At 45.2% G+C, this 27740-nt stretch overlaps 7 non-coding genes across 7 annotated transcripts; 5 read left to right on the forward strand and 2 right to left on the reverse strand.

The window, feature by feature from the left end:
* Nucleotides 1-645: 645 nt before the first annotated feature.
* On the forward strand, nucleotides 646-717 carry TRNAH-GUG (transfer RNA histidin (anticodon GUG)). The gene has a single exon. It is a non-coding gene; the product is annotated as a tRNA-His (tRNA).
* A 3909-nt stretch (nucleotides 718-4626) lies between these two features.
* Nucleotides 4627-4697, forward strand: TRNAG-CCC (transfer RNA glycine (anticodon CCC)). Its single transcript has one exon. It is a non-coding gene; the product is annotated as a tRNA-Gly (tRNA).
* A 10433-nt stretch (nucleotides 4698-15130) lies between these two features.
* Nucleotides 15131-15202, forward strand: TRNAE-UUC (transfer RNA glutamic acid (anticodon UUC)). The gene has a single exon. It is a non-coding gene; the product is annotated as a tRNA-Glu (tRNA).
* Nucleotides 15203-21398: 6196 nt separating this feature from the next.
* Nucleotides 21399-21470, forward strand: TRNAS-GGA (transfer RNA serine (anticodon GGA)). Its single transcript has one exon. It is a non-coding gene; the product is annotated as a tRNA-Ser (tRNA).
* A 1964-nt stretch (nucleotides 21471-23434) lies between these two features.
* Nucleotides 23435-23506, reverse strand: TRNAE-UUC (transfer RNA glutamic acid (anticodon UUC)). The gene has a single exon. It is a non-coding gene; the product is annotated as a tRNA-Glu (tRNA).
* Nucleotides 23507-23844: 338 nt separating this feature from the next.
* On the reverse strand, nucleotides 23845-23918 carry TRNAN-GUU (transfer RNA asparagine (anticodon GUU)). The gene has a single exon. It is a non-coding gene; the product is annotated as a tRNA-Asn (tRNA).
* Nucleotides 23919-24569: 651 nt separating this feature from the next.
* Nucleotides 24570-24641, forward strand: TRNAH-GUG (transfer RNA histidin (anticodon GUG)). The gene has a single exon. It is a non-coding gene; the product is annotated as a tRNA-His (tRNA).
* Nucleotides 24642-27740: the final 3099 nt, after the last annotated feature.

A 27740-nucleotide genomic window follows, 5' to 3' on the forward strand; every position in this document is an offset into this window, starting at 1 on the left:
ACCTCATTCCCTTAGAGTGCAAGCAAGCCTTCCACGCTAGGAGCAGCCACTCATCCTTCTCCGAACAGTTATACCCGCTCCAAAGCCTCCGAACACCAGGGAAACCTGTGGGGAAGCCGGGGGTCGGGCGAATCCGAAAGCAGAAGTGCAGTCGAGCGTCCCCGCAGCGCCTGGCGCCACGCTCCCCGCAGATGCAGAGCCCCGGAGCCGCTCCGGACCTGATCCGAGCGGGCCCCAGGGAAGCTGAACCCCGAGTGGATTCTGTGCTGCCTCCCAGTTTGCTCTGCCTTCATTCGACCGTCTGCGCCCCTGGCGTTGCCCCCTTTCTCCCTGCGTTCAGCCGGCCAAGGGAGCCAGAAAGAGGGCTTGGGGACGGTTTATCAAAACTGAAATATAAACAGGCGGGAATGAAGCAGGGGCGGCAAGGACAAAGCAAAGATAACTTCCGGAAGCCGGTGCAGAGACAAGGACTGGACGCAGGGGAAATGAAAACTGCAACAGACTTGAGAGGGCGTAACGGAGGGAAGGTGGGAGAGAGAATCAGGAGTGCCTGCAATTATCCAACAACAAAGCAGCACAGTAATTGGAACGGATTGGTCAAAGTTAAAAGAGCAAGATCGCGTTTCGCCTACCGTATAGTGGCGCGCCGTGATCGTATAGTGGTTAGTACTCTGCGTTGTGGCCGCAGCAACCTCGGTTCGAATCCGAGTCACGGCAGTGTTTATCTTTATCTTTTGCATTGTATCTGCCAAAACAACTCTTGGCCTGAAAGGAAATCATTAAGTTGTGTTTACAGAACAAAATGTTTGTATCATTAATGGGCAGCTGTTTTAATACTGTAATGTGTAGTTGTCACCAGGATCGACAGAAAATTTTTATCATTCAAGCATTGCCCTTGATACTTTCCAGGCAATGCATATCCATCCTCTGATACTTAACTCTGATGTCTACTCCTTCAGGCTTCTTTCTTCAAGTTCATGTGAATGAATATATAATTTTTCTATCTAGCTATTAACAAGCAACATGATGTTTTTGATACATATGTATGTTATTGAATTTCTCACACCTTAATTTTGGCATTATGCCAATATAAAACTATGTCACAAATGATGGACATTAGGATAATTTCAAACTACAGCTTTTGGGAAAGGCTCATATAAATGCCATTCTACTAGTTATTTGTGGATGTGAACGTAAAATTCCATTGAAAGAAAGGGAGTAATGGACAGGAAATTGTCAAGGAAGGCAAGACCAATGGCTTTCTATCCTAGAGGTTTTTGTATGCCAGAGTGGAGAGGAGCAGTGAGGCAGGTCGTAGAAAAGTGGAATATTTATTGCCACTGAAGAGCACTAAAAAGGTGACTAGGAAGTAGATTGTGGCTGCCAGTTACCATGACTAAACACTCATGGTTCCATAACCTTATTTGCCACTAGCAACAGCTGGAGAAAATCGCCTCCTCTCACTTATGCAATTTCTGAGTGCATTTACATAGACCTTACATTTTTCACAAAATGTAACTCAAAATAGTTCATAGACTTAAAAGGAACATGCTAAATTATAAAAGTTCTGGAAGATAGCATAGGAGAAAATCTATGTGATCTTAGGCTTGACACTAAGTTTCCTGGGTATGAAACTCCATAGTGCGATGTAGTCCGAGACTGGGATAGGAAAAAGGATATGTAGTGGCAATGGTTTCGGTTTCAAAAATTCCAAACCTCAGAGGTTTTAGTGGATAAACTCGGTACTTCAAAGACATACTCCCAACAGGAGAGGTCTGCAGCATTAGCGGTTTGGAAGCACTTTGTGGCTTCAGAGGGCTGCAAAAACTGATTTTTCCAGCACAGCATCTTAAGCTGTGCATTGGTTGGGAATTGAACCCATACTCTTCTGGATGGGAGGTGAGAATTCTGCCACTAAACCACCAGTGCTCTCCTGTAAGTGCTTGCTCTCAGCTTCACCAGGAAGAGTCACAGGAATGATGTTGCAAACCCAGATCAAAAAATCAGTTTATACAGGCCTCTTTATTCAAAATGCAGAACAAAGGCCCAAAAGCACACCCAGAACAGAAGTTTGTATAGGAGGTTTAGGTCAGGAAACACCATCAAGATGTGGAATTCAAATCAAAATACTGGACTCATTTCCTCACTTAGGATGCATTCTTTTTGCCCTCCTGTGGCATGGTGCCTTCCAAACCCTTTCCCCTCACTCTTGAGACAAACACCAATTCTTCCCTAAACAGGCATTCCGGACCCAGAGACAGTTTGGGAGGCTCAAAATTTGGAGATGTGCCTGAGTTACTTCAGAAGATCTGAATGACAATTAAGCCTCTCTTCTCCTAAGGCTCTTTTTCTTTCTTTCTTTTTTTAAAAAATTTTAAAGCAATTTGATATCCTCTTCTCCTGATTCAATAACAGTAACATAAATTATAACAAAAATTTATTCACCTAAGTGAATTTAATCTATTCTCTTCAGAATTAATGATTAACCAGGTAAGATACTCTTTTGAGTTGTTGAAAAGGCCAAGAATCAAATGGCCTTGCTTTTAAGCTCTTGTGTTTGAGAGAGACCTACGAAAGGGTGAATAAATTAAAATTTCACTCCAAGATTTTCCTTTAGCCCCACCCTCTTTGGTCATTCAAGGAGAGCATGCAGAGAAGAATGATTGCATTTGATTCTGGATAGATGCTGGATTGCTACTCTTCTGTCTAACATAAATTTCTTTTGCCCTTTGCCTTGTCTGATACTCAAATTATCCCTTTTTTATTCTTTAAAAAAAAAATTAGCCTGGAATAGGCCAAGCACTAATCCATGCACAATCACTGCACAGTGCAGAGCCCCAGAGTTTCTCTCCTCCTGAGCATCTCTTTTAAGTCCTTAGAAAAGCCCAAGGATCAAAATAGCCCGTTTTCAGACTCTGGTGTCTCACAGAGACCTACACAAAAGTATAAGTGAAGTTTTTGCACCAAGGTTCATTCCCTTCATCACACCACACCATACCTTTCCCCTCTCTTTCCCAGCTCTTGAGTTGTTTTCAGCGCTGAAGATCCACTCAAGATCTTTTTAGCACATTACACTCAAGCAAAACTTTATTTTTGATCATTTTATTCTCCACCTTTTTCAGTTGTTATGCTGCAGTTCCGATGCTTTGCAGACTCATCATTCTGCCTATCTCGCTAAATTTATTTTTTCTTTATCTGTTAGTGTGTGTGTGTGAGAGAGAAACTTTCCTTTATTTGCTCCTCTCTCTCTCTTCCCTTGTTTAACAACTCTAGACTACCAACTATGCTAGGCACTGTGCTATCTCTTGAAAATATTTTATTTACATACATAGTCTTGGTTTTTGTGGGAAATATAAATCTTTTTCTTATGAAAATATGTCTTTGGAAGACAAAGTCAAGTAAAATGTGGTTTTGTTAGAACACAATGTCAAAAGCAAAGTGGACATATCACACATTCCATTCCGGCAGTCAGGAAAGTCTCTCCAGGGGAAACTTCTGAACTGAGACCTGAAGAACGAGGATGAGTTTGAAGAATGAAGAGGGAGTTGTGAAAGGCCTCCCTGTAAGGAGAAGCAAGTCCCTGAAAGGGAAAGAGTTCCTGAAACATCAAGTTACTTCACTGTTGCTGGACTTGGGAACTGGCAAGAGGTATCTCGATGATAAGGAGGGGGAGAAGCAGGTACATGTCCTAGAGGTAATAAGACATTTTAGTGAAGGAATATGGGGACACTGGGTGGCTTTAGGCAACAGGCATGTCCAGATTTGGGCTGTGCAAGGGCACTGAGGATACAGTGAGGCAAATGAATACCACTCAGCCATAAGAAAGAACAAAATTCTGCCATTTGCTGTTTATGGATGAACTTGGAGGGCATTAAGCTGAGTGAAATTAGTCAGACAGAGAAAGACAAATACTGTATGATAGCACTTATAGGTGGAATCTAAAAAACACAACAAACTAGTAAATATAACAACAACAACAAAAAAGATTAAAAGAGCAAACTAATGGTTATCAGTGAGTTGGGGGGCAACATAAGGTTGGGAGTGCGGAAGGTTCAGACTATTAGGTGTAAGATAGGCTCAAGGAGGTATTATACAACATGATGAATATAGCCAATATTTAGTAACATCTGTAAATGGAAAGTAACCTTAGAACTTGTATATTTTGAAATCTTAAATGTAAAATTTTCAATTAAAAATATTTTTTTACTTGCCTATTTTAGCAAGTTAGACCATTTTCTCAGACTCTTTAAGACCATTGCATAGACTCTTTTAGGTAAAACTTAAGGTTGACAGTTGAAGATCTAGGGTTATAAACAAGGGATCTGAATGAATCTCCAATGTTTTTCTGCAAGGGTCTGTTCTGTGATTGGAAAGAGCCTTTATCAGAGCTGTAACGTGAGCGAACAAAACCAGTATTTCTATATTTCATTTGGTTGTCCCCACCGCATGCTATTGCCTGATTGTCAGTCTCTTTTGCAAGCCTTTCCTTTGAGTGCCTTTCAGTCCGTGAGTTCTATCTTCCAAAGACAACACCTATTTGGGAAGTCTTTTGTTTCCCCACCACCAGGCCCTTGGTTATTGTGGAGATTCTTTCTGGAGAGCTGTCAAAAGGTCACTTGTGGCAAGGCATTGGTGGTTCAGTGGTAGAATTCTCGCCTCCCACGCGGGGGACCCGGGTTCGATTCCCGGCCAATGCATAGTGCCCAAGTGCTTTGGACACTTTCATGTTTTGCCTAGTGCACAGTCAGGTCTGAATACTACGCGGTTCTGGCCACCAGGAGCAGGAAAAGGAGAACTGAAAACCTCGAGGTGGTTCTGAACAGAAGACTGTAAGGGGACGAGGTCAACTGGGGCTTTGCAAAACTGTGAGGTGTTTGGGTATATGGAGAAGCATTTGGTGGCTGGCTCGCTGGTGGGTTCCTACCTTTCAATGTGTATTTCTGTGGGCCTTCGATTTAGAATATTTGGACTTGTTACTTTTCAGTTTTTCTCCCAGAAGGTCTTAGCAACCCAAAGAGCCATCAGGTCGCTGATTCACACTCTGGAGGTTGGGCTGACGAATGGGCCATAACCCACCACGGAGCGAGAATTAAGAGAGCAGCTGCGGCCCGGCCGGCCCCCCAGGGTCCAAGGAGGCGCCAGCGGCCAAGGTAGAGGAAAGCCTGAGCGGAGGAATCCGCGCCAACAGGAGCGGAGATGCAAAGACGGGGTCTTGCGCAGCAGTGGCAAGATGTCTCTGAGGCTGTGCGTCGGCCGTTGTGGTGAATTTAACATCGTCAGCCACTTCGGCCTCTGCGTGGCCTGTGAGCCCATCGGTGTTCCAGGAAGGATCTCATGTACCTGGAAATGCGTGTCAAAAGTACTATATATATAGTTGTTCTGTCGCTAAGTCGTGTCCGACTCTTTGCGACCCCAGGGACTGCAGCATGTCAGGCTTCCCTGTCCTTCACTGTCTCTCCGAGTTTGCCTAAGTTCCTGTCCATTGAATTCGGTGATGCCATCCAACCATCTCATCCTATGTTGTCCCCTTCTCCTCCTGCCTTCAATCTTTCCCAGCATGAGTCTTTTCCAACGAGTTGGCTCTTTGCATCAGGTGCCCAAAGTATTGGACCTTCAACTTCAGCATCAGTCCTTCCAATTGAGGGTTGATTTCCTGTAGGATTGATTGGTTTGACCTCCTTGCTGTACAAGGGACTCTCAAGAGTCTTCTCCAACACCACAATTCGAAGGCATCAGTTCTTCGCGTTCAGCCTTCATTATGGTCCAACTCTCACATCCCTGCATGACTACTGCAAAAACCATAGCTTTGACTATACCTTTGTCAGTAAAGTGATGTGTCTGCTTTTTAATATGCTGTCTAGGTTTGTCATAGCTTTCCTTCCAAGGAGCAAGCGTCTTAATTTTGTGGCTGCAATCACTGTCCACAGTGATTTTGGAACCCCGTATTCTGTGTAGTAATTATTATTTTCTTCCTCTATATAGTTAATGTGGCTAATTAGATTAATTTATTTTCTAAACAACATCAATTATTTTCCAAGATAAGACCAATTTTGTAATAGCATTCAATGAGCTTTCTTGGTGATTCAAATGGTAAAAAATTTGCCTGCGATACAAGAGACCTCGGTTCAATCTCTTGGTCAGGAGGAACTCCTTGCTCCCTTCTTCCTGCCCCAATGTTCTTTTCTGGGGAGTTCGATGAATACAGAGGCTATATATCCCATTGGATCCCAAAGAGCTGGACACGACTAAGTGACTACTTCTTACATACATCATTACTATATTATTTGATTCAGTATTTAACACTTTCCACATACTTTTTTTCTTATTTTTATTTTCACATACTTTTGTAACACATTACTTGACTCAGTATTTTTAAATTACAGCTATATTCAGCAATGACAGTCCTATAACTTCTGTTTGTTACACTATATTTTTTGGAGAGTTTGGCTTTAGTCTAAACTCATAAAATAAATTGGAGAAAATGTGCCATCTTTTAATTCTTTTGGAATTTCTTTGCTCAGGAGCCATTTCTTCTAATGAACATTTTTTAGTCCTGGAGATTTCTTTGCAGGAAGATTTTAAAATTCTGACTTGAAAAACTTTAGTGCTTGTAGACTAGTTCTTCCCACCCCTGCAAAAAAAAAAAAAATTCATTATTGGGACAAATGATTCAGTTCCTCTAAAATATTTATTTTGTGTTTAAGAGATTCACTTATTGTTCCCTTATGTCTACAAGTTTAGTAGCAATGACTTCCTTTTTCTCTCTGAACAGTTTTATGAGCTTTAGTAGTCTTTTCAACATCAACCATTTATATTTTCTCTTCTGTATATTTATAACTTTAAAATTTCTGCTTTTCTAGTTAATTTCTACTCCTATCTGATTCTGTTATTGTTATTCTTTTAGTAACTGTAAGATGAAGATTTATCTCTTCAGCAATCAGCCTTAATTTTCATAATTTGCATTTATGTTTGTGTTCAGTTCAGTTCAGTCACTCAGTCATGTCTGACTCTTTGCAACCCCATGAACCACAGCACACCAGGCCTCCTTGTCCATCACCAACTCCTGGAGTCCACCCAAACCCATGTCCATTGAGTCATTGATGCCATCCAACCATCTCATCCTCTTCTCCTCCTGCCCTCAGTCTTTCCTAGCATCAGGGTCTTTTCAAATGCGTCAGTTCTTCGCACCAGGTGGCTAAAGTATTGGAGTTTCAGCTTCAACATCAGTCCCTCCAATGAACACCCAGGACTGATCTCCTTTAGGATGGACTGATTGGATCTCCTTGCAGTCCAAGGGACCCTCAAGAGTCTTTTCCAACACCACAAAAGCATCAATTCTTCGGTGCTCAGCTTTCTTTATAGTCCAACTCTCACATCCATACATGACCACTGGAAAAACCATAGCCTTGACTAGACAGACCTTTGTTGGCAAAGTAATGTCTCTGCTTTTTTAATATGCTGTCTAGGTTGGTCATAACTTTCCTTGCAAGGAGCAAGTGCTTTTTAATTTCATGGCTGCAATCACCATCTGCAGTTATTTTGGAGCCCTCATAAATTAAGTTTGTCACTGTTTCCACTGTTTCCCATCTATTTGCCATGAAGTGATGGAACCAGATGCCATGATCTTAGTTTTCTGAATGTTGAGCTTTAAGCCAACTTTTTCACTCTCCTCTTTCACCTTCATCAGAGGCTCTTTAGTTCTTCTTCACTTTCTGCCATAAGGGTGGTGTCATCTGCATATCTGAGGTTATTGATATTTCTCCCGGCAATCTTGATTCCAGCTTGTGCTTCTTCCAGCCCAGCATTTCTCATGATGTACTCTGCATATAATTAAATCAGCAGGGTGACAATATACAGCCTTGACGTACTCCTTTTCCTATTTGGAACCAGTCTGTTTTTCCATGTCCAGTTCTAACTGTTGCTTCCTGACCTGCATATAGATTTCTCAAGAGGCAGGTCAGGTGGTCTGATATTCCCATCTCTTTCAGAATTTTCCACAGTTTATTGTGATCCACACAGTCAAAGGCTTTGGCATAGTCAATAAAGCAGAAATAGATGCTTTTTCTGGAACTCTCTTGCTTTTTCGATGATCCAGCAGATGTTGGCAATTTAATCTCTGGTTCCTCTGCCTTTTTTAAAACCAGCTAGAACATCTGGAAGTTCACAGTTCACATATTACTGAAGCCTAGCTTGGAGAATTTTGAGCATTACTTTACTAGCGTGTAAGATGAGTGCAATTGTGCAGTAGTTTGAGCATTCTTTGGCATTGTCTTTCTTTGGGATTGGAATGAAAATTGACCTTTTCCAGTCCTGTGGCCACTGCTGAATTTTCCAAATTTGCTGGCATATTGAGTGCAGCACTTTCACAGCATCATCTTTCATGATTCGAAATAGCTCAACTGGAATTCCATCACCTCCACTAGCTTTGTTTGTAGTGATGGTTCCTAAGGCCCACTTGACTTCACATTCCAGAATGTCTGGCTCTAGGTGAGTGTGAGTGATCACACCATCATGATTATCTTGCTCGTGAAGATCTTTTTCGTATAGTTCTTCTGTGTATTCTTGCCACGTTTTCTTAATATCTTCTGCTTTTGTTAGGTCCATACCATTTCTGTCTTTTATCAAGCCCATCTTTGCATGAAATGTTCCCTTGGTATCTCTAATTTTCTTGAAGAAATCTCTAGTCTTTCCCATTCTATTGTTTTCCTCTATTTCTTTGCATTGATCACTGAGGAAGGCTTTCTAATCTCTCCTTGCTATTCTTTGGAACTCTGCATTCAAATGGGTATATCTTTCCTTTTCTCCTTTGCTTTTGACTTCTCTTCTTTTCACAGCCATTTGTAAGGTCTCCTCAGACAGCCATTTTGCTTTTTTGCATTTTTTTTTTCTTGGGGATGGTCTCCTGTACAATGTGACGAACTTCCATCCATAGTTCATCAGGCACTCTATCTATCAGATCTAGTCCCTTAAATCTATTTCTCACTGCCACTGCATAGTCATAAGGGATTTGATTTAGGTCATACCTAAATGGTCTAGTGGTTTTCCCCACTTTCTTCAATTTAAGTCTGAATTTGGCAATAAGGAGTTCATGATCTGAGCCACAGTCAGCTCCTGGTCTTGTTTTTGCTGACTGTATAGAGCTTCTCCATCTTTGGCTGCAAAGAATATAATCAATCTGATTTCGGTATTGATCACCATCATCTAAAGACGGGTTTAGCTTCATCTTTGGTATATACGTAGTATTTCAGTTTTGTTTGATTCAGAATATTTCCTAATTTTTATTTTCAAATATGCTTTGACTCAGGAGTGGTAGAAGTGTTTCTAAAATTTCAAACACGAGAGATTTTGTTCTTATATTTATAACTGAATTCTAGTGACTAGTGGATTCTCTTAAAATGTTATTTTTGGATACTTCTACAGCTCCGCTTATGCTGAGCCACCGGCATTTAGAAGGATAGTTATATCGTCTCTAAAGCCTCGGAAAACCGGGAAAACCCGTGGGGAAGCCATGAGTCCTGCGATTCCGAGGGAAGAAGGGCAGCGTCCCCACCATGCTTTGCTCCCCTCGCTGTAGCTCGAATTTGAGCCGAGATTGCTATAACCATCAATAGTATTAACAACACCGTATGGTCACGATGAGCCACAGGCCAGCTGGCAGCCACAGCACTTTTTGTAAGTTTTTGAAGGCTAATATATTCACACTGTCTTGGCTGTTTTATTTGTGCACACTTACAGAAATTCGTGCTTTTCTCGTTTTCATGCTCTTCTCTGATTCTCCATCCCCACTCTGCTACTTAATAAAAACAATTTTTCTCTCTCAGGATCTGGCCCAAGCCTCCTCACAGGCTTCCTGGGAGGTATTGTTGTCTTATTCTTGCGTTTGCCTGCTCTAGCTCCTTTTCATGTTTCCTCTTTTTATCTGATCTTTTTGCAGAGAGATTCTTCTGCACCCAGAAGGGCCACATCTACAAATTCCTGCCCAGGGGCGAACTTGGTAGAATGAAGGCGGAGCAAACCCAGAGCCACCTGTGAGCCCACCGGCAGTTCAGCTCAGAGGGCAAGGCAACCCATTCCAGTATTCTTGCCCAGAAAATCCCATGGACAGAGGAGGCTAGGCTTGCAAAGAGTCAGACTCGACTAAAGCCACTTAGCACGCATGCATGTTTGTATCATTACAAATAATGCTGCAGTCATCTTTCTTATACACATATCCATAGGACAGAATGCCAGAAGAGCAAATGCTCTATCATAGATTATACATGGTTTTGTATATAAGTCCATGTATATAATTGTCTTGCCTTTGTTGACTTGTTAGCTATAACCTGTTATTTCAGCAATTGCTTTAGGCTTTATGCCATCCATCTGCAACTTACCACAGTCCACCTTCAAGAGAAGTCACACCAGTTCACATTTCTCCCCTTCCTGCCTTTATTTGTTTTGTTGCATTTAACTTTGCATATGTTATAAACCCAGAGTTTATAACTATCCAAGTAACAACAATCCAAGGTTATTACTTTTCTTAAACTGTCCTATTTTTTCACCAGCCCTGGGACTGACTAGACTCTGGCCCAACCCATTAGCCAGCCAACTGAAGTGTCTGGACCCCTCAGAGTCACCTTTGTCTGGAACTAGCCCCATCTACCAGCAGTTAGACACCAGCTTGGGGACTCCTGGGCCCTCCAGCCAGACCAGACCTCAGGACCTGGCTTTGCCCGCCAGTACTAGCCCTAGCACCCAGGGGTTCCACAGCCAGCTGCCTCTTGACCCTGCCATGCTAACCAGCGGCTGGAGATTCCAAACAAGGCAGGGCCTAGCAATCAAAGAGATTGGAGCCAGCTAATCCTGGCAGACCATGCACTGTGGTCAGCCAGCCACAACAAAAGGACCCATGCAGCCCACATACAGGGCACCCCTAGAGCATATCGTTCTGGTGATGAGAGGGTAGCAGGCTGCTGGGATCCACAGGAAGTCCCGTACAAATGGCCACTTCTCTAAGGCCAGGATACATAACTACCCTACCAGATATGGAGAAATAAAAACAGTGCATTAGCAAAATGAGGTCATGCTCCAAATGAAGGAACAAGATAAAACTCCAAACTTAAGTGAAGTGGAGATAGGCAGTCTTTTACTTAGTTCATGAGGTTCTCACAGCAAGTATACTGGGATGGTTTGCCATTCCCTCCTCCAATGAATCACATTTTGTCAGAACTCTCTGCTATAACCAGTCCATCTTGGGTGGCCCTGCATAGCATGGCTCATAGCTTCATTGAGTTATGGCAAGCCCCTTCACCCCCACAAGACAGTGAGTGATTCATGAAGGGGAAAAGTAGAGCTGCAGTCTATAGCAGGAAAGATGCATCGCTGGGTGAACTCGAACCACGAACCTTTCAGTTAACAGCCAAACAAGTTAACAGATTGCACCACAAAAACAGCCCAAAATCATGGAATCAGAAGATGGTTGCTTCTTGGCAGGAAAACTGTGACAAACCTAGACAGTGTGTTGAAAAGCATAGACATTACTGCAGACAAAGGTCCGTATAGTCAAGGCTATGGTCTTCCCCATGGTCATGTATGGTTGTGAGAGCTGGACGGTAGAGAAGGCAGAATTCCAAAGAATTGATGCCTTCAAACTGTGGTGCTGGAGAAGAATCCTGAGAGTCCCCGGGACAACAAAGAGATCAAACCAGCCAATCTTCAGGGAAATCAACCCTGAATACTCGTTGGAAGGACTGACGCTGAAGCTGAAGCTCCTGTATTTTGGTCCTCTGATGCGAACAGCAGACTCATTGGAAAAGTCCCTGGTGCTGGGAAAGATTGAGGGTAGAAGAAGAGGGCGTCAGAGCATGAAATCATAGGATGGCATCACCAATGCAATAAACATGAACTTGGGCAAACTCCAGAAGATGGTGAGGGATTGGGAGGCCTGGCATGCTGCAGCCCACAGAATCTCAAAGAGATGGACACAACTGGGCAACTGAACAACAACAGCAGGCGGTCTACCCCAGAAAAGATTAGATTTCAGAGATACAGAGAGCAGAAAAAGAGGTGATTCTCAGAGCCCAGGGCTGAATGTAGCTGTGCAAGGCTCCCAGCCTTTGCCTCACTGCTCATCACCCTTCACCACCCTCTCCCTCCTGAGTGAGGCTTTGGGCTCAGAGGTCAGGCCACAAGATGGATTCCATCCTACTCTAGCTTTAGCGCTGTGTGCTGGGGGAGCCAATGTGATGGTCTCTTTCGAACCTCAGTTGCCTTTTGAATCAGGGGCAGACTTGGTTCGCAGTGGGTGATGAGCAGATTCATCTATTTCCTGTTTCCTGACCTGACTGCGGGGCACCTCTCCTGGTTAAAAGCATGTGTACCGGCTCCTTTCCTCCCCAACCATTTCAATTTGTGGAGCATGAAATTCTTCATCTTTGTGTCTTTGGTTTGAGCCCCATGCAGAGTTGAATTCGTTCTCTATTTTTCTGTCGTGAAAATCAAATTGTTTCACAAGTGTGCTGGGGTGAGGGAAAGCCAAGTTTGCTTCACAGGGATGCATTTCTTGGTTTTCTGAGACATGATCCCTGTCAACGTGTAGAGGAGATTTAGGCCCCTGAAGAAAAGGTGTGGGGATTTTCAGATGGAAGGCAAGCCTTCTCCTGTGTCCTCCTTGGAATGTCTGTGGCCTGGCCTCTAAAGAGCTTACTCAGAGCAAAGAAAGGAGGCCTGGTTCCTAGTGCTGAGTTGGCTTACGGTAGTAGAACTTCTGGGTTTGAGGGGAGATAAACGCAGCTACACATTTTGCCATAACCCACCCCACTTGCCCCCGTTTTTGAAAAAACAGGAGTTCAGGGGGAAAGTTTCAGGGAGAAAAAAAAAAAAAAGGAACCTGTTTTCGCCCGGGGGACCTTTCGGGTGTTAGGCGAACGTGATAACAACTACACTACGGAAACCCCGTGGGTACCAACGCCTAATGACAGCTCCAAGAAGTGAACTTGTCGCCAAGACTGGCCCACCAAAATTTTTTGAAGAAAAAGGATCCTGGGAGCACCTTCGATCTCCCAAGCACGTAGACTGCAGTTCCCGAGAGGCCTTCCTTAAGGTTAGGGTTTCTCGCCTCCCGCGAAGCGAGGTCCCTGGGGCCCCCACCTCCAACTGAGTCTCCAGTTCTTCAGCCTAGCGCCAGAGACCAGGGATCTCTCCATTGAATCCCCATCTTCCAGAAGCCGCAGGAGCTGGGAGTGATGGGCGCGTCTGAGCCGCAAGCAACCTGGATGCCCTTCAGTGTAGACGCCGCCCCTCCCCGGCTGCAGACGGCACAGGTGGTCGGTCAGCGCTCTTGGCTCTCGGAAATGAGCGGTGTTTCGAATTCACCCGGGAACGCGAGGCCCGGCCCTCCTCTCTGCTCCCAAGCTCCGCGCGCTCTTGCCTTGCAGCCCTTTGGCCGCAGCGCTTCTCCCCCGACGTCCGCGGCAAACGGGGTTCCTCAGGTTACTGCTGCTATGGCTTATTCTAGTTGCCCAATATAGTTCAAATCCAAGACTTTCACCACGCTTTCACGTTTCGCATGAAGAGCAGCGAAGGCTGAAGGCTCAGGTCTTCTGTCTGTTTGAAAATAGCGAGTATCAACGCAGGCCGAGACTTTCTTCCCTGCCTGTATTGAATTCGCTTGCAGACCAGGCCCCGCATAAAGCCGCGGGGGAGCCAGGCTCGGTCCACACAGATCTCAAGGTCGTTCATTCCTCGCTTATTGTACTTGAGATTCTTCTTGAGAAACAGTTTTGTTTTACCTTTTACAATGCCTGAAACGCCTTTTATAATTTTCCAGTTCAACAGGTCATGAAGTAAGAATTTTAACCTAGGACGGCAGAGGTCAAGGCAATTTTCCCAGAAAGCTGGCGTCTGGAGGGGTTTCCGTGTTCACCTCACAGCAGGCAGTTTCTTTTTGCTGAAAAACTTAATGCAGTGTTGTCTGTGTGTCTGTCTGCCTCTGGTTACCTTTAGAAGTAAAAGGTAACAAGCTTGGGGATGTAGGTGCGTTTTCTCCTGCAGTGGGTTTTCTTCTTTTCTTAGCGCGGCAGTTACAGCCATTTCCTTCCAGCGTGCGGTTCACGGGGCTCCAACCCCGAGGGAGGCGCGGGCCGCGTGCGCACCGGCCCCCAGGCTACGGGGCTCCGCCTGGTTCCGCGTGGACTCCGAGTGCGGTCGAGGGTGCGACCGCGCGGCAGCACCCTCACCAGCGCTGGAGTCTGAGTCCCCACAGAGGCGGACTTGAAAATTGCTTTAGATCAGGACGTTACATGAAATTCCCCTGCTTTCCTCCCATCCAGGTCCTAGTTTTCACCTCTCCAGCCAGAGGAGCGGATTAGCGGTCTTCCGGTCCGGTCCAGCGCGCTGCCCTTCCATGTAGACTGGACGAGGGGGGTGGTTCTTTCCCCGACAGAGGCGGCGGGGGGCGGGGAGACGGACCACCTTTCTCGGGAGAGTCGTTTGCCCAAGTCCAGAGTCGCGAAAAGGAGGGACTGGGACTGTGTGGGACCGAGAAGCAAACTCCAAGTCCTGACTAATTGGATGTGGGTCTGAGGAAAGAGCGGCGTCAGGGACAACTGGAGGCCTGAGCCCAGGGAGCTGGAGATGGCGTCATCCAAGGCGGGAGAACCGCAGGGCAGCAGGTCGTGGGGGAAGACCGGACGGAATCCAGGTCTGGGTGTGGAGCCTTGTTCGCAAGAGTTTTGCATCCAGCCCTCCCGGTTCCTGCACCCGCCTGGAGTCTTTCGTGTCGTTGGGGATCCAGAGGTCTCACCCGCCGGGCTGTCCTCCAGCCTCTCCCGCCTCTCCCGCCCCCGCCCCGGCGACCTGCTCTCCACGCGCGCTCGCCGGGAAAGGGCGCGTCTCCAGGGCAGTTGTGAGGTGCGCCGGGACTGGGCAAGTCGTGGGCACGTGAGGATCTGGTGGACCTCCGGGCGCGTCCACTGTCACGCAGAGCGCTCGGCCTTTGGTGTGGAGCTCCTCATTTGGAGAAAGCAGGGAAGGAACGTTCTTTGGGTACAGTTCCTTGGAGGAGGGTACGGGACTCAGTTAGGAGGGCGAGAGACGCCACACACTGTTTTCCAGTTTCCTGTTCTCACTTACGAGGACCTTAGCACGTAGTTCCCTGGTGGTCTAGTGGCTAGGATTCGGCGCTTTCACCGCCGCGGCCCGGGTTCGATTCCCGGTCAGGGAAAGTGGAGTCTTTTGCTTTCATCTCCCCGTACAGAGTTTTCACTTGCTCCCTGTGGCTCAGACCGTAAAGAATCTACCGGCAATGCGGGAGACCTGAGTTCCTATCCCTAGGTCGGGGAGATATCCTCGAGCCGGGAATGGCAACCTGAAAAATTTCAAGGACAGAAGGGCCTGGCATGCTACAGTCCGCCACTAACACTTTCATTTTCCACAAGTGTGATGCACCCCAGTGTCCCCATGCAGTAAAATTTCTGCATTGAATCCTTAGGTCAGTGAGATCGGGCCACAGGTCCAGGGCATCTCCCAGAGTGGTGGGGGGAAATGTGAGGAGCAGTCTGGACAGCCCTTCACCTCCACTCCTCCCTTCATCTCAGGAACCCAGAATCTCACTTTGAGTGTCCATCTAAAGAGAACTTGGGACCTGAGCACCAATTACTCCTTTAAAAAGAATTACTGAGCATCAATTCCTCCTTTAAAAAGAAAAAGAAAAACAATTTTGAAACCTATAAAATTTTACAAGTATATTAATAGTATATATTCTTCACTTCCGCAGTGCCTCAGACAGTAAAGAATCTGCCTGCAATGTGGGAGACCTAGATTTGATCCCTGGGTTGGGAAGTTCCCCTGGAGAAGGGAATGACTACCCAATCTAGTATTCTTGCCTGGAGAATTCTATGGGCAGAGGAGACTGGCAGGCTACAGTCCATGGGGTTGCAAAGAGTTGGACACTGCTAACCCTCTCACTTTGGAGAAGGCAATGGCACCCCACTCCAGTACTCTTGCCTGGAAAATCCCATGGATGGAGAAGCCTGGTAGGCTGCAGTCCATGGGGTCACTAAGAGTCGGACACAACTAAGCGACTTCACTTTCACTTTTCACTTTCATACATTGGAGAAAGAAATGGCAACCCACTCCAGTGTTCTTGCCTGGAGAATCCCAGGGACAGGGGAGCCTAGTGGGCTGCCATCTATGGGGTCGCACAGAGTTGGACACGACTGAAGCGACTTAGCAGCAGCAGCAGCAGCAACCCTCTCACTTTCATTCTTCACCTAAGTGTACAGTTAACATTTTCCTACATTTGCTTTCTCGCTCCCTCTCCATATACATGATTTACTCCACCATTTGAAAGTAACTTGCAGACGTCTCAAGATCACTCTTTGGGCCACTGTTGCTCCCTTCCTTTGGCACATCCCTCAAAACCAGCTTTTGCAGGACCTGTTCTCCAAGGCCAGGGGAAGATTTTGTCCTTTCGCCCTGTTCTCCATAGGCTATAAGAAGCTTCAGGTGAAAATTAATCCTGCTCTTCTGATAGTGTAGGCCGGGCAGGCCTAGAGCTTTTAGAAGGAATAGGACTAGGCTAGTATCCCCTCAGCCCTGCTGCCCTGTGGACTCTGCTTAGTTACTCTAGTGGGCTGTGTGGTCTTGGGTTCAACTGAGTGCTGGAACCACTCACCTTGGGAGAGACAAGAAAGTGGCGCTGCCTCCTCGCTTCTAGCCTGGCTCTCTGCGTCCTGCTAGAATACTTTATGTTTATAACAAATTACTTTACTCACTTCCCTCCCCCTCCTCCTCCTTCCCGTCTGGTAACCATTACTCTGTTCTCTGTACCTATGTGCTTGTTTTTGTATGATTTGGTTTGTTCATTCATTAAAACATTTTAAAAATTCCATATGTGAGTGAAATCACATAGTATTTGTATTTATTTGCTTATTTCACTTACCATAATACCCTCAAGTCCATCCATGTTAGAGCAAATGGCAGATTTTGTTGTTTTTAAGGCCAAGTAGTACTGCATTGTGTATGTATGCCACATCTTCTTTATCCATTCATCTGTTGATAGACACTTGGGTTGTTTCTATATTTTGACTATTGTAAATCATGCTGTGATGTACATATGGGTGTATATATTTATTCCAATTAGTGATTTTGTATTTTCTAGGTAAAGACCCAGAAGTGGAATAGCTGGATCATATGTTTTATTATTAATTTTTAAAGGAATCTCTACACTTTTTCCATAGTGGATGCACCATTTGAATTCCTACCAACGTTGTAAATGCTTCTGATGCCACAAAAAAGTGAAGAATCTTTCCTGTGGTGGAAGGATGAAGGGAGCAAGTGGCAAATTATCTCCTCAAAAGTAGGGGATAATTCTCAAGAGTTTCCAGAGTTGTCTGAATCACTGTTGTCAGGTAGATGGCTACCTTGTAATAATGGTGCTTAGTCTTTTTTTTTTTTTTTAAGATAATCTCATTAAATGTTTTAAAAATATTTTGGGAATGTCTTTTTTAAGAATCTGGCAGTATGCAACATTGTTCTACTCTAAAACCACCCTGAAACTGCTCAAGGATTTTCATATATTTAGATTACTTAACACTTACTTACTGAACCCACGCTTTAACAACCCAAGAAATAACGGTGCTTGGCCCTGTCCTGTCCTGGTCTTGAATGGTCCTGGCCCCAGTCTGAGGTATCTTGATTTGTGGTTCATATTCAACTGTGCTTCTCTCCAACATAGGTTAGTGACCAAGCTTCTACAGCCAGGATTCCAGAGGAATCCAGAGACACACTTGATGGGGTTTTTTCTTGCCCTTCCATAGACGTTGAAAAAAAAAGGAGACATGAAAGTCTTTCACAAAAGCAGTTTCTACCTGTTTTCCATCTGAGATACTTTCCTATAAGAAGAACCTGTAGTGGGAATTCCTAATAATATACTTTCACAGCCTTGAGAAATTCCACAGAAATCAGTTCAGTTCAGTCGCTCAGTCGTGTCTGACTCTTTGCGACCCCATGAATCGCAGCATGCCAGGCCTCCCTGTCCATCACCATCTCCCAGAGTTCACTCAGAATCACTTCCATCGAGTCCGTGATGCCATCCAGCCATCTCATCCTCTGTCGTCCCCTTCTCCTCCTGCCCCCAATCCCTCCCAGCATCAGAGTCTTTTCCAATGAGTCAACTCTTCGCATGAGGTGGCCAAAGTACTGGAGCTTCAGCTTTAGCATCATTCCTTCCAAAGAAATTCCAGGGTTGATCATCTGGAAAAACAGCATATATTAAGAAATCATGTTAATAATTATCTTTCATGTTTTTCTTAAGAATAATCTCCTTGTTACAAACCCCAAGGCCAGACCCAGAAGGGAGTATGACTGGGATCATGAAAGCATGGACCTTGGAACACTGGGTTGGCATCAGGCATGAACGCTGCCTGCTGCTGCTGCTGCTGCTGCTGCTGCTGCTGCTGCTGCTAAGTCGCTTCAGCTGTGTCTGACTCTGTGTGACCCCATAGACGGCAGCCCACCAGGCTCCTCCGTCCACAGGATTCTCTAGGCAAGAACACTGGAGTGGGTTGCCATTTCCTTCTCCAGAACTCTGCCTATGCACTTGCTAGTTGTTCCAAAGACTAGTCCAGAAGGGAAGGGCCTGGAGTAAACACAAGGAGATCTGGACTATGTTGGTGTAGTCCATGACATTTGGGTGTACATGATTAACACAGCATGTGTCTTGAGAAAGATAAGATCTGAGAAAGTCTTGTAGTCTGCAATTAGGACTAAAAGCTGGACTCAGAGTGGACTCTGCACGTCAGTCCAATAGAGGCTGCAGGTCCCCTGACCCATTGCACCAGATTTCGTTTTCTGTCTTCATTCTCGTCACTTGCTCCCAGGCCATTAGGGCAACAAGAACCAACTAAGGGGATAAAGAACCTAAAGTCAAAAGAAGTATAGTCACCATGACAGTCTGTGTTTCCTGGACCTTGGTCCTCCGCTAGGTGGTCGCCCAGTGATGTGAATAGTTCACACTTGGCCTCATGGCTGGTCTTTTGTTCAATTCAAGCATGTAATCAAGAGCTGACTTGGATAAGAGATTTACCATTTTAAAACAGCCAAATGCCCTGAGACCTTCAGGCTTGGCTATGGCACTGTTTAAAACATGAAGACCTGGTTAGACTATTAGACCTGAAATCTGATGAAACAGAACAAAGGAAAGTGACAAGAGCCAGAGGGATCTCCCATTTCTGAGGGAAAGCAAGAAAGAAACACTGAAGCTTAAGAGAAATGAGCTGGCAGAGCAATGAAATGAAGGGGAATAATGGGTGGTAGATGGGAGGAGTCCCACTGATCTTGACTTACACAGAGCTCTCTCACGCCTCTGATCTGTGCATGTGCTCTAACTCCCGCAGGCAACATCCAGGAGCTCTCAGATTCAAGGGGTGAAAACTTTCAACTGGTATTTTGTTTTCAAATCAGGAGATTTGAGATTCTGACTCCTGACTGAGATGTGGGTTGCTACTCCAGATGTGAAAATCCTGGGTCCTTGCTTCCAGGGAAAGGCAATACAGGCCCCAAGCAGAAGCCTATGTTCTCCTTCCACTGAGGCACTGTCTTAATTCTTTCTGGAGATATTGCTCCTGGTATATGGTGCAATTGAATTTTGGACATCACATAGTCTGAAATTGGAGCACTGAATTCAGGAGAGGGTGGGGCGCTACAGTGGACCGGTTGCCTCAATGTGAAAAATGTTCATTCAAAAACTGGGTAGAATCATCTCTTTTTTGGAAAGACACTGATGTACTCTTTTCAGAAGGTTTTGTTTGAAAATACAAGAAATATAAAGACATCCTGGATCCCAAAGAAACCCTGGAGATAGATCTAAGCTCATTGAACTAAGCAAGAGCTGGAAATAGGTTTGGAGCACACCAATCAGCCTTCCAAGGATACACAGTTACCAAGAACTAAATTCTGCCAACATAAGAAAATTACTTTGAGGGCAAATTTTACCTTTAATTCCCAGAGCTTTGGATGAAAATATTTCTTTTATGTCCACCAACACTCTACTAATTAGGGCTTTTTGTTATTTGATTTAAATGGTAAGGGCAAATAGGATGAGATCACTGCTGAAATGACAGCAAAAGTCAACCATGTAGGGAATCTACCTGAAAAGACTCAATAGGAAGCTTTGATTCCAATTAGGTTCATGCTCCAAACCCACTTAGTTGATAGACCAAGGGACTGGAGGTCTTCGTACCACACTCTGGAATGTGCTTTATGAGAACCTAGGCTAGTGTTTCTTTCATCCTTTGCTCTTTCAAACCACTCTAGCTCTGGAGGTCTCAGCAGGTTTCAGACATTGGAGACATGACTGAGGAAGTCATGTCACAGAACAATTTGGGGGCTCACAGGAACACCTTTAGTTAAATGATTTCAAGGCCAGACTGAGTCAACTGCCCTCCTATAACTTGCTCCTTACCTCCTTCAGAATAAAAGTTTCTGCATATTCCAACTATAAATGGAGAGGTGAAAACATTACTTCCCTTTAGTGGAAGTGACATGTCTTATGGACTCAGAAGCCTCCTTCCAACCAGTTTTGACTGTCATTTCTCCTCGGCACCATGGTGAATGTAAAAGCTTCCGTTTAGCTTAATAACCAGATGCCAGCAGTGTTACTTCAAATTTCTCTTTGTCAGAAAAGCAAATATTTAAGTGTTACTTTTCTAAGCTCTTTTTTTAAAACAAAAAAAAATCCTGGGATGGACAAAAAAATGTTCTTCTTTGAGTTATTTCTATCCAGGGAACAAGTCTGTAATGTCAACAATAATACAATTCTCCATTTACCTCTGTTGCTGAGAGAGGGGGCCCGGGGTTTGAAGAAGGAAATGCTGCAGGATGGCACAAATAAATGAAAATCTAATGAGACGAAGCAGAGGAATGGTGAGGCAAGCGGAACAGAAAACTGAGGCTTCCAAGGTAGTTTAAGTCTTGCTTTGTTTTTACTGAAAAAATAAATGCCTGATTAATATGTGGGCAGGAGGAAATGTTTTTTAATTTGTATATTTGGGCACAAGAAAGTGATATGATACTAGAAATCCATAACTTTTCAGTATGCTGAAGTTCCTAGTCATCTTTGTATGGTGCCATTGTTCTACTGTGTTTAGTATTGTTGTAGTGATACCCTTGGTTAGAAGTGAGTGATAATAAGTGGAGTGGGTCCCCTCCTACATTCTTGGTAGGAATGTAAATTGGTATAGCCACTTAGGAGAACAGATTGGAGGTTCCTTAATAAACTAAAAAAAGCAGAGCAAAGGCTAACAGTTATATCAAGAGAACACACTGGTCATAGCAAAGACCCTTTTCCAAGAACACAAGAGATGACCCTACTCAAGGACATGACCAAATGGTCAACTTTGAAGTTAGATTGACTTGCTTCCCTGGTGGCTCAGAGGTTAAAGCATCTGCCTGGAATGCAGGAGACCCGGGTTCGATCCCTGGGTTGGGAAGATCCCCTGGAGAAGGAAATGGCAACCCACTCCAGTACTCTTGCCTGGAGAATCCCATGGAGGGAGGAGCCTGGTAGGCTACAGTCCATGGGGTCACAAAGAGTCGGACACGACTGAGCGACTTCACACCATACTCTTTGCAGCTGAAGATGGAAAAGCAATATACAATCAGCATAAAAAAGACACAGAGCTGACTGTGGCTTAGATCATCAGCTCCTTCCTGCAAAATTCAGGCTTAACTTGATGAAAATAGGGAAAACCACTTCAAATCCCTTATGATTACACAGTGGAGGTGACAAATAGATTCAAGGGGTTAGATCTGATAGACAGAGTGCCTGAAAAACTATGGATAGGAGTTTCTCACATTGTATAGGAGGCAGCGACCAAAACTGCCTCCTATAGAAAGGAGAATCTCAAAGAAAAAGAAATGCAAAAAGGCAAAATGGTTGTCTGAGGAGGCTTTACAAATAGCTGAGGAAAGAAGAGAAGTAAAAGGCAAAGGAGAAAGGGAAAGATATACCCATCTGAATGCAGAGTTCCAGATAATAGCAAGGAGAGATAAGAAAGCCTTTTTAAGTGAACAATGCAAAGAACTAGAAGAAAAAAATAGAAGGAAAGACTGGAGATCTCTTCAAGAAAAATGGAGAGATCAAGGGAATATTTCTTGCAAGGATGGGCATGATAAAGGACAGAAACAGTAAGGATCTAACAGAAGAAGCAAAAGAGAATAAGAAGAGGTGGCAAGAAAACACAGAAGCACTATACAAAAAAGGTCTTAATGACCAGGATAACCACAGTGGTGTGGTCACTCACCTAGAGCCAGACATTTTTGAGTGTGAAGTCAAGTGGGCCTTGGAAGTATCACCAAGAACAAAGCTAGTGGAGATAATGGAAATTCCAGCTGAACTATTTAAAAGCCTGCTGCTGCTGCTAAGTCACTTCAGTTGTGTCCGACTCTGTGTGACCCCATAGACGGCAGCCCACCAGGCTCCCCCATCCCTGGGATTCTCCAGGCAAGAACACTGGAGTGGGTGGCCATTTCCTTCTCCAGTGCATGAAAGTGAAAAGCGAAAGTAAAAGCCTAAAAGATGATAAAAGTCCACATAGTCAAAGCTGTGGTTTTTCCAGTAGTCATGTACTGATGTGAGAGTTGGACCATAGAGAAGGCTGAGCACCAGAGAATTGATGCTTTTGAACTATGTGTTGGAGAAGACTCTTGAGAGTGCCTTGAACTTCAAGGGGACCAAACCAGTCAATCCGAAAGGAAATTAATCCTGAATATTCATTTGAAGAACAGATGCTAAAGCTGAAGGTCCAATCCTTTGGTTACCTAATGTGAAGAGTCAACTCACTGGAAAAGACCCTGATGCTGGGAAAGATTGAAGACAGGAGAAGAGGGCAATAGAGGATGAGACGGCTAGATAGTATGACTGATTCAGTGGACATAAATTTGAGCAAACTCCTGAAGATAGTGAAGGACAGGGAACCTGGCTTGCGTGCTGCAGTCCATGGAGTCACAAAGAGTCAGACATGATTTAGTGAGTGAACAACAACAGCAGAGCTATACTGCTTTCTTCGCCTTTGCAGGTGATAAAAACATCAAATGTGTGGGTAAAGGTGGCACAAAGAATATGTCTTTATATAATAGCTCCAAATAAGTAAAATGGCACCATTCCAAGCTATGAAAAATGAACGCCTTTATATTTAATTTAAACTCGTCCTGCTAAGTTGCTTCAGTAATGTCCGACTCTTTGCACCCCTGTGGACTGTGGCCCACCAAGTTCTGTCCATGGGATTCTTCAGGCAAGAATTCTAGAGTGGGTTGCCATGCCCTTCTCCGGAGGAACTTCGCGACGATGGAACTCGCGTCTCTTATGTCTCCTGCGTAGGCAGGCGGGTTCTTGACTGCTAGTGCCACCTGCAAAGCCGCAAAAAATAAAATAAAATAACATAAAAAGCACACTTTCCCTGACCGGGAATCGAACCCGGGCCGCGGCGGTGAAAGCGCCGAATCCTAGCCACTAGACCACCAGGGAACTTCGTGATAAATGGGAATTAATTTTAAAGGTGTATGTAAAGGGGTTAATAAATACCAATACAAACAATGGACGGAACCCACCGTTGAAAGGAACCCGGAGGGCAACGATGAAATGACTGTTCTTTCGATCCTGGTTTCCAAGTGACCTACCTGTTTTCCTCCAGAGCCAACATTCTTTTGTGAAGATCAGCGATAATCATGTCTTAGCTTAGCCTGTTGAGAAGATATGGGTGACAAGGAGGGTAAAGGAGTCCTAGTTTCAAATTTTCAAGAAAGAATGTACAAAGCAGAAATAACCGCAAATCCTCAGATTACGTCCTAAAATAGGAGAGGGGGCGTCCCTGGGTGGGCTTGAACCACCAACCTTTCGGTTAACAGCCGAACGCGCTAACCGATTGCGCCACAGAGACTCTGGAACAACCGCGTTTGTCTCCTACCTCGCCCACAACTTCATCCGGCAGAAAGCAAGCACGCCTTCCACTCTAGGGGGAGCTCCCTGCTTTTAGCAGGACAGTAGTACCCGTTCCGAAGCTTATGAAAACGGGAGGAACCAGTGGGGAAGCCGGAAGTTGGGCATTTCGAAGGCAGAAGTCCAGCCAAACGTCCCTGCCGCGCCTGGCTCCCTACCCAAGGCAGATGCAGCGCCCCGGAGACGCCCCGGGCCTGAGCCGAGGAGGGCCCGAGGGAAGCTGACGCCCGCTGGGCTCAGCAGTGGTTCTTTCGGTTCTTTTCTCCGCCTTATCTGACCTCCTGAGCCGCTGGCGCTGCCCTCCCTCCGCTAGGTTGCGGTCGGTGGGCGTGAGCCGGAAGGAGGCTTTGGGGAGGATCGGTCAAATCGGGAAATGTAACGAGGAGGAGAGGCAAGGTCAAAGCAAAGATACTTCCCAGGACACCTGTTTTGAGGCGCGGGCTGAAAGAGATGAAAATTGCATCAGAATGGGAAGAGAATAACGGAAGGAAGACGTGACGGAAACGCAGGAGTACTTGACGGTTGTTCAACGAAACCACTATACTAAAATGTAGGAGTTCAAAGACACAGCTTATTGCCAGCACGGTGGCGCGCCGTGATCGTATAGTGGTTAGTACTCTGCGTTGTGGCCGCAGCAACCTCGGTTCGAATCCGAGTCACGGCAGTGTTTTTTTCTTTTGCATTGTATATATAACAACTCTTTAGTCACCAAACGAAGTAAGGTCAGGAGAACGGAAGTCAACCCAATGGTGCTCTAGGCTGAAACACTCTGGACTTGATCCAGGTCTCACCATTTACTAGAAAATATCTAAAGATCAGTTGCAAACTCTAAATAAGTCTTGTGTGTAGCTTCCACAAAAGAAATTGTGTACTCAGACAAGAATCTTTGTGTGTGTATAGAAATATTTCTCGGAGAAGGCAATGGCAACCCACTCCAGCACTCTTGCCTGGAAAATCCCATGGACGGGAGAGCCTGGTAGGCTGCAGTCCATGGGGTCGCTAAGAGTCGGACACGACTGAGCGACTTCACTTTCACTTTTCACTTTCATGCACTGGAGAAGGAAATGGCAACCCACTCCAGTGTTATTGCCTGGAGAATCCCAGGGACGGGGGAGCCTGGTGGGCTGCCGTCTATGGGGTTGCAACACGACTGAAGCGACTCAGCAGCAGCAGAAATATTTCAAACAGCAGTGAGGCTTTTTTACACAAAACGAAATAGAATTTAAATAAAGAATTTATAATATACTCCAATCCAGTCATTGTCTTCACTGGATTCTCTGACATCTTACCCACAATTTTTATCCTAAAAGGAAATTATTAAAAAGTGTTCACAGAACAAAATACACAAAACAATAAAGGGCGGTTATTAGAATATTGCCATGTGTAATCATTACCAGAATCACGACAGAGAAATTTTTTTTGTCATTCAAGCATGCCCCTTTGATACACTTACCAGATAATGCCCCCGCATCCTGTACTACTTTAAACAATTCTAATGTCAACTATCGCAAATTAGGCTTTGTCCTTTCTTCAAGTTCAAGTGAATGTGTGTACAGTTTTCTATCTAGCTATTATCAGCCAACATTATGTTTTATATATATATATATATATATATATACACATGTATGTATATATCTGTGTGTATTTGCGTTTCTCACACCTTAATTTGATACTAACGATAGCCATTACATTAACGTAAAACTACTTCATATATGATGAACATTGGGATGATTTCAAGCTACAGTATCGGGAAAGGCTAATATGAATACCTTTCTATTATAACTTTCTTGTGTAACTTCACAAGTTATCTGAGAATAAATGTCTATTAAAGATAACGGAGCCAAGGACAAAAAATTGTTCAGGAAAGCAACACCAGTGACCTTCTATGCTGGAGTGAGGGAGTGGAAGGGAACAGTGAGGCAAGTCAGAGGAAAGTGGAATTTTTACTGCCAATGAAGGGCGTAGCATCGTCAATCATTTCTCCACTCTCCAAGGTTCACTGAAGGAAGAATGGCCCATGGAATCATCATTCCAAACTGGTTTAGCGCAGTCTGGGCTCTACAGGAGCATTCTCTGGGCATCTCTTCTGTAAGAGTGGACCTACAGATTTCTTGCTGTTCCCTAAGAAACAGTGGGAGAGACACCAGCCTGGTCAAGCCCCTGGGCTGTGCCACCCAAGCCCTCAACGAGGAGCATCATTCTGGGCCCTCGTGTCAGCCAAGAGAACCAACAAAGCAAGAGGTTGCTTCCAGCCACCACAAGTTCTCTGTCCTCCTGTTGTTAGAAAACGTTGATCCAACTCCTTCCCCAAGCACTAGAGGTGTGTTGGGACATTTTGCTTGTTGGAAGATTTCTGCTTGTTGGGAAATGTGGCTTATACTCCCCAAGAACACAGCTGGTGTGGAAAAGGGAAAGGGAGAAGGGAAAGCCATATGAGAGGCCTTAGAATTGGCTAGGCCTGGAAGGGAAAGTGCCCCTTGGTCTGGAGAGCCTCTGGCCTCCTTGTTCCTGGAAGGGGTGCCTCCACTGCCCCCACCTGATCCCCATTTGGCCCCAGAGGTATGAGGACTCTGGGCCACATTTCCCATGTCTTTCCACAACCCCTGAGGTGTGGCTTCTCTCTTGCTGGTGCCTGCCAGCCAGCCCTCAAGGGCTCCCCAGGCAAGTGCCAAGTCCAGTGGGTGGGGAACCCGTGTGCCCATAGACAGCACAGTCAGGAGGCTTGGCAAATGAAGTAGGACCCATCTATACACGTTGGTCATGAAACAGGAGGGCCATGAAAATGCAGGTGCTTACCCTAATTCCCAGGCAGTTGAGTACACAGAATGGTGTGGCTCTTGCCTTGGGTCAGCATAGCACAAAGAAGCATTATGGAAGAGGTGTCATCTGCCATGAACCAAGGGATATTGGGAGACAGCTGCAACTCGAACCCCTCACTAGCACCACGTCCCTCCCACAGGTGGGGAAATCACAGCCATCAGCTTTCACAAGTGCAACAGACAAGGCTTACACCCTGGGAAAACACTTTCAAGACCATGGCATCTCTCTTGCAAGGTAACTAGGGACACAAAACCTATAGGCACAGTGCAGCCCCTGTCCCCTCCAGGGTTCACTTGGGGGTCACAACCCTCCTCTCCACCTGCCCTTCGCTATTCTTCTAAACTGCTTTTCCCAAACGAATTCAAGAGAATGCCCTCCAAACCTCTCCCACCCAGCCCCACACCCTCTCCCACACACAGGAGAACCCATAGCCCACCCACCAGAAGGATGGACCCACAGCCTCAGCTCTGTCTCACGTACTCCACCTGTTGCCTCTGCATCCTTGGTCTACCTCATCCCCCCTTCCCCTCTCCCTGGCTCTCCTCTTGCCCTACAGTGGAAGCAACATTTGTCCCAACAGGTCTTCAGCTTGAGAGTCCAAGGGAGAGATGAAAACATCCTCTCTGCAGGGCAGAGACCATGGGAAGTTGAATTAAGAGCAGTTGGAGAAGTTGCCTAGATCACCATCCTTTTGGTATTCTGGCATCGATCTTTATACCCAACTTCTGATTATGGTGCTGATAATAGTTTTGCATTTGTGGTAGTGAGATGAATTGAAAAGTCAAATTACTCAGGGAAATCAATATAAATTGAATGAAAGAGAATATTTTATGCCAGGAGCCATTGTGAGGAATCCCGCCTGTGGCAAAGGTCATGAGGAAGGAGGCTCGGCATATGCAAAGGCAGGATCGAGCCTCAGGGGTCCTCCTGGAGATTCTTGAGC

This window comes from Capricornis sumatraensis, chromosome 2, assembly GCF_032405125.1.
Source record: "Capricornis sumatraensis isolate serow.1 chromosome 2, serow.2, whole genome shotgun sequence".
Classification (NCBI taxonomy): Eukaryota; Metazoa; Chordata; class Mammalia; order Artiodactyla; family Bovidae; genus Capricornis; species Capricornis sumatraensis.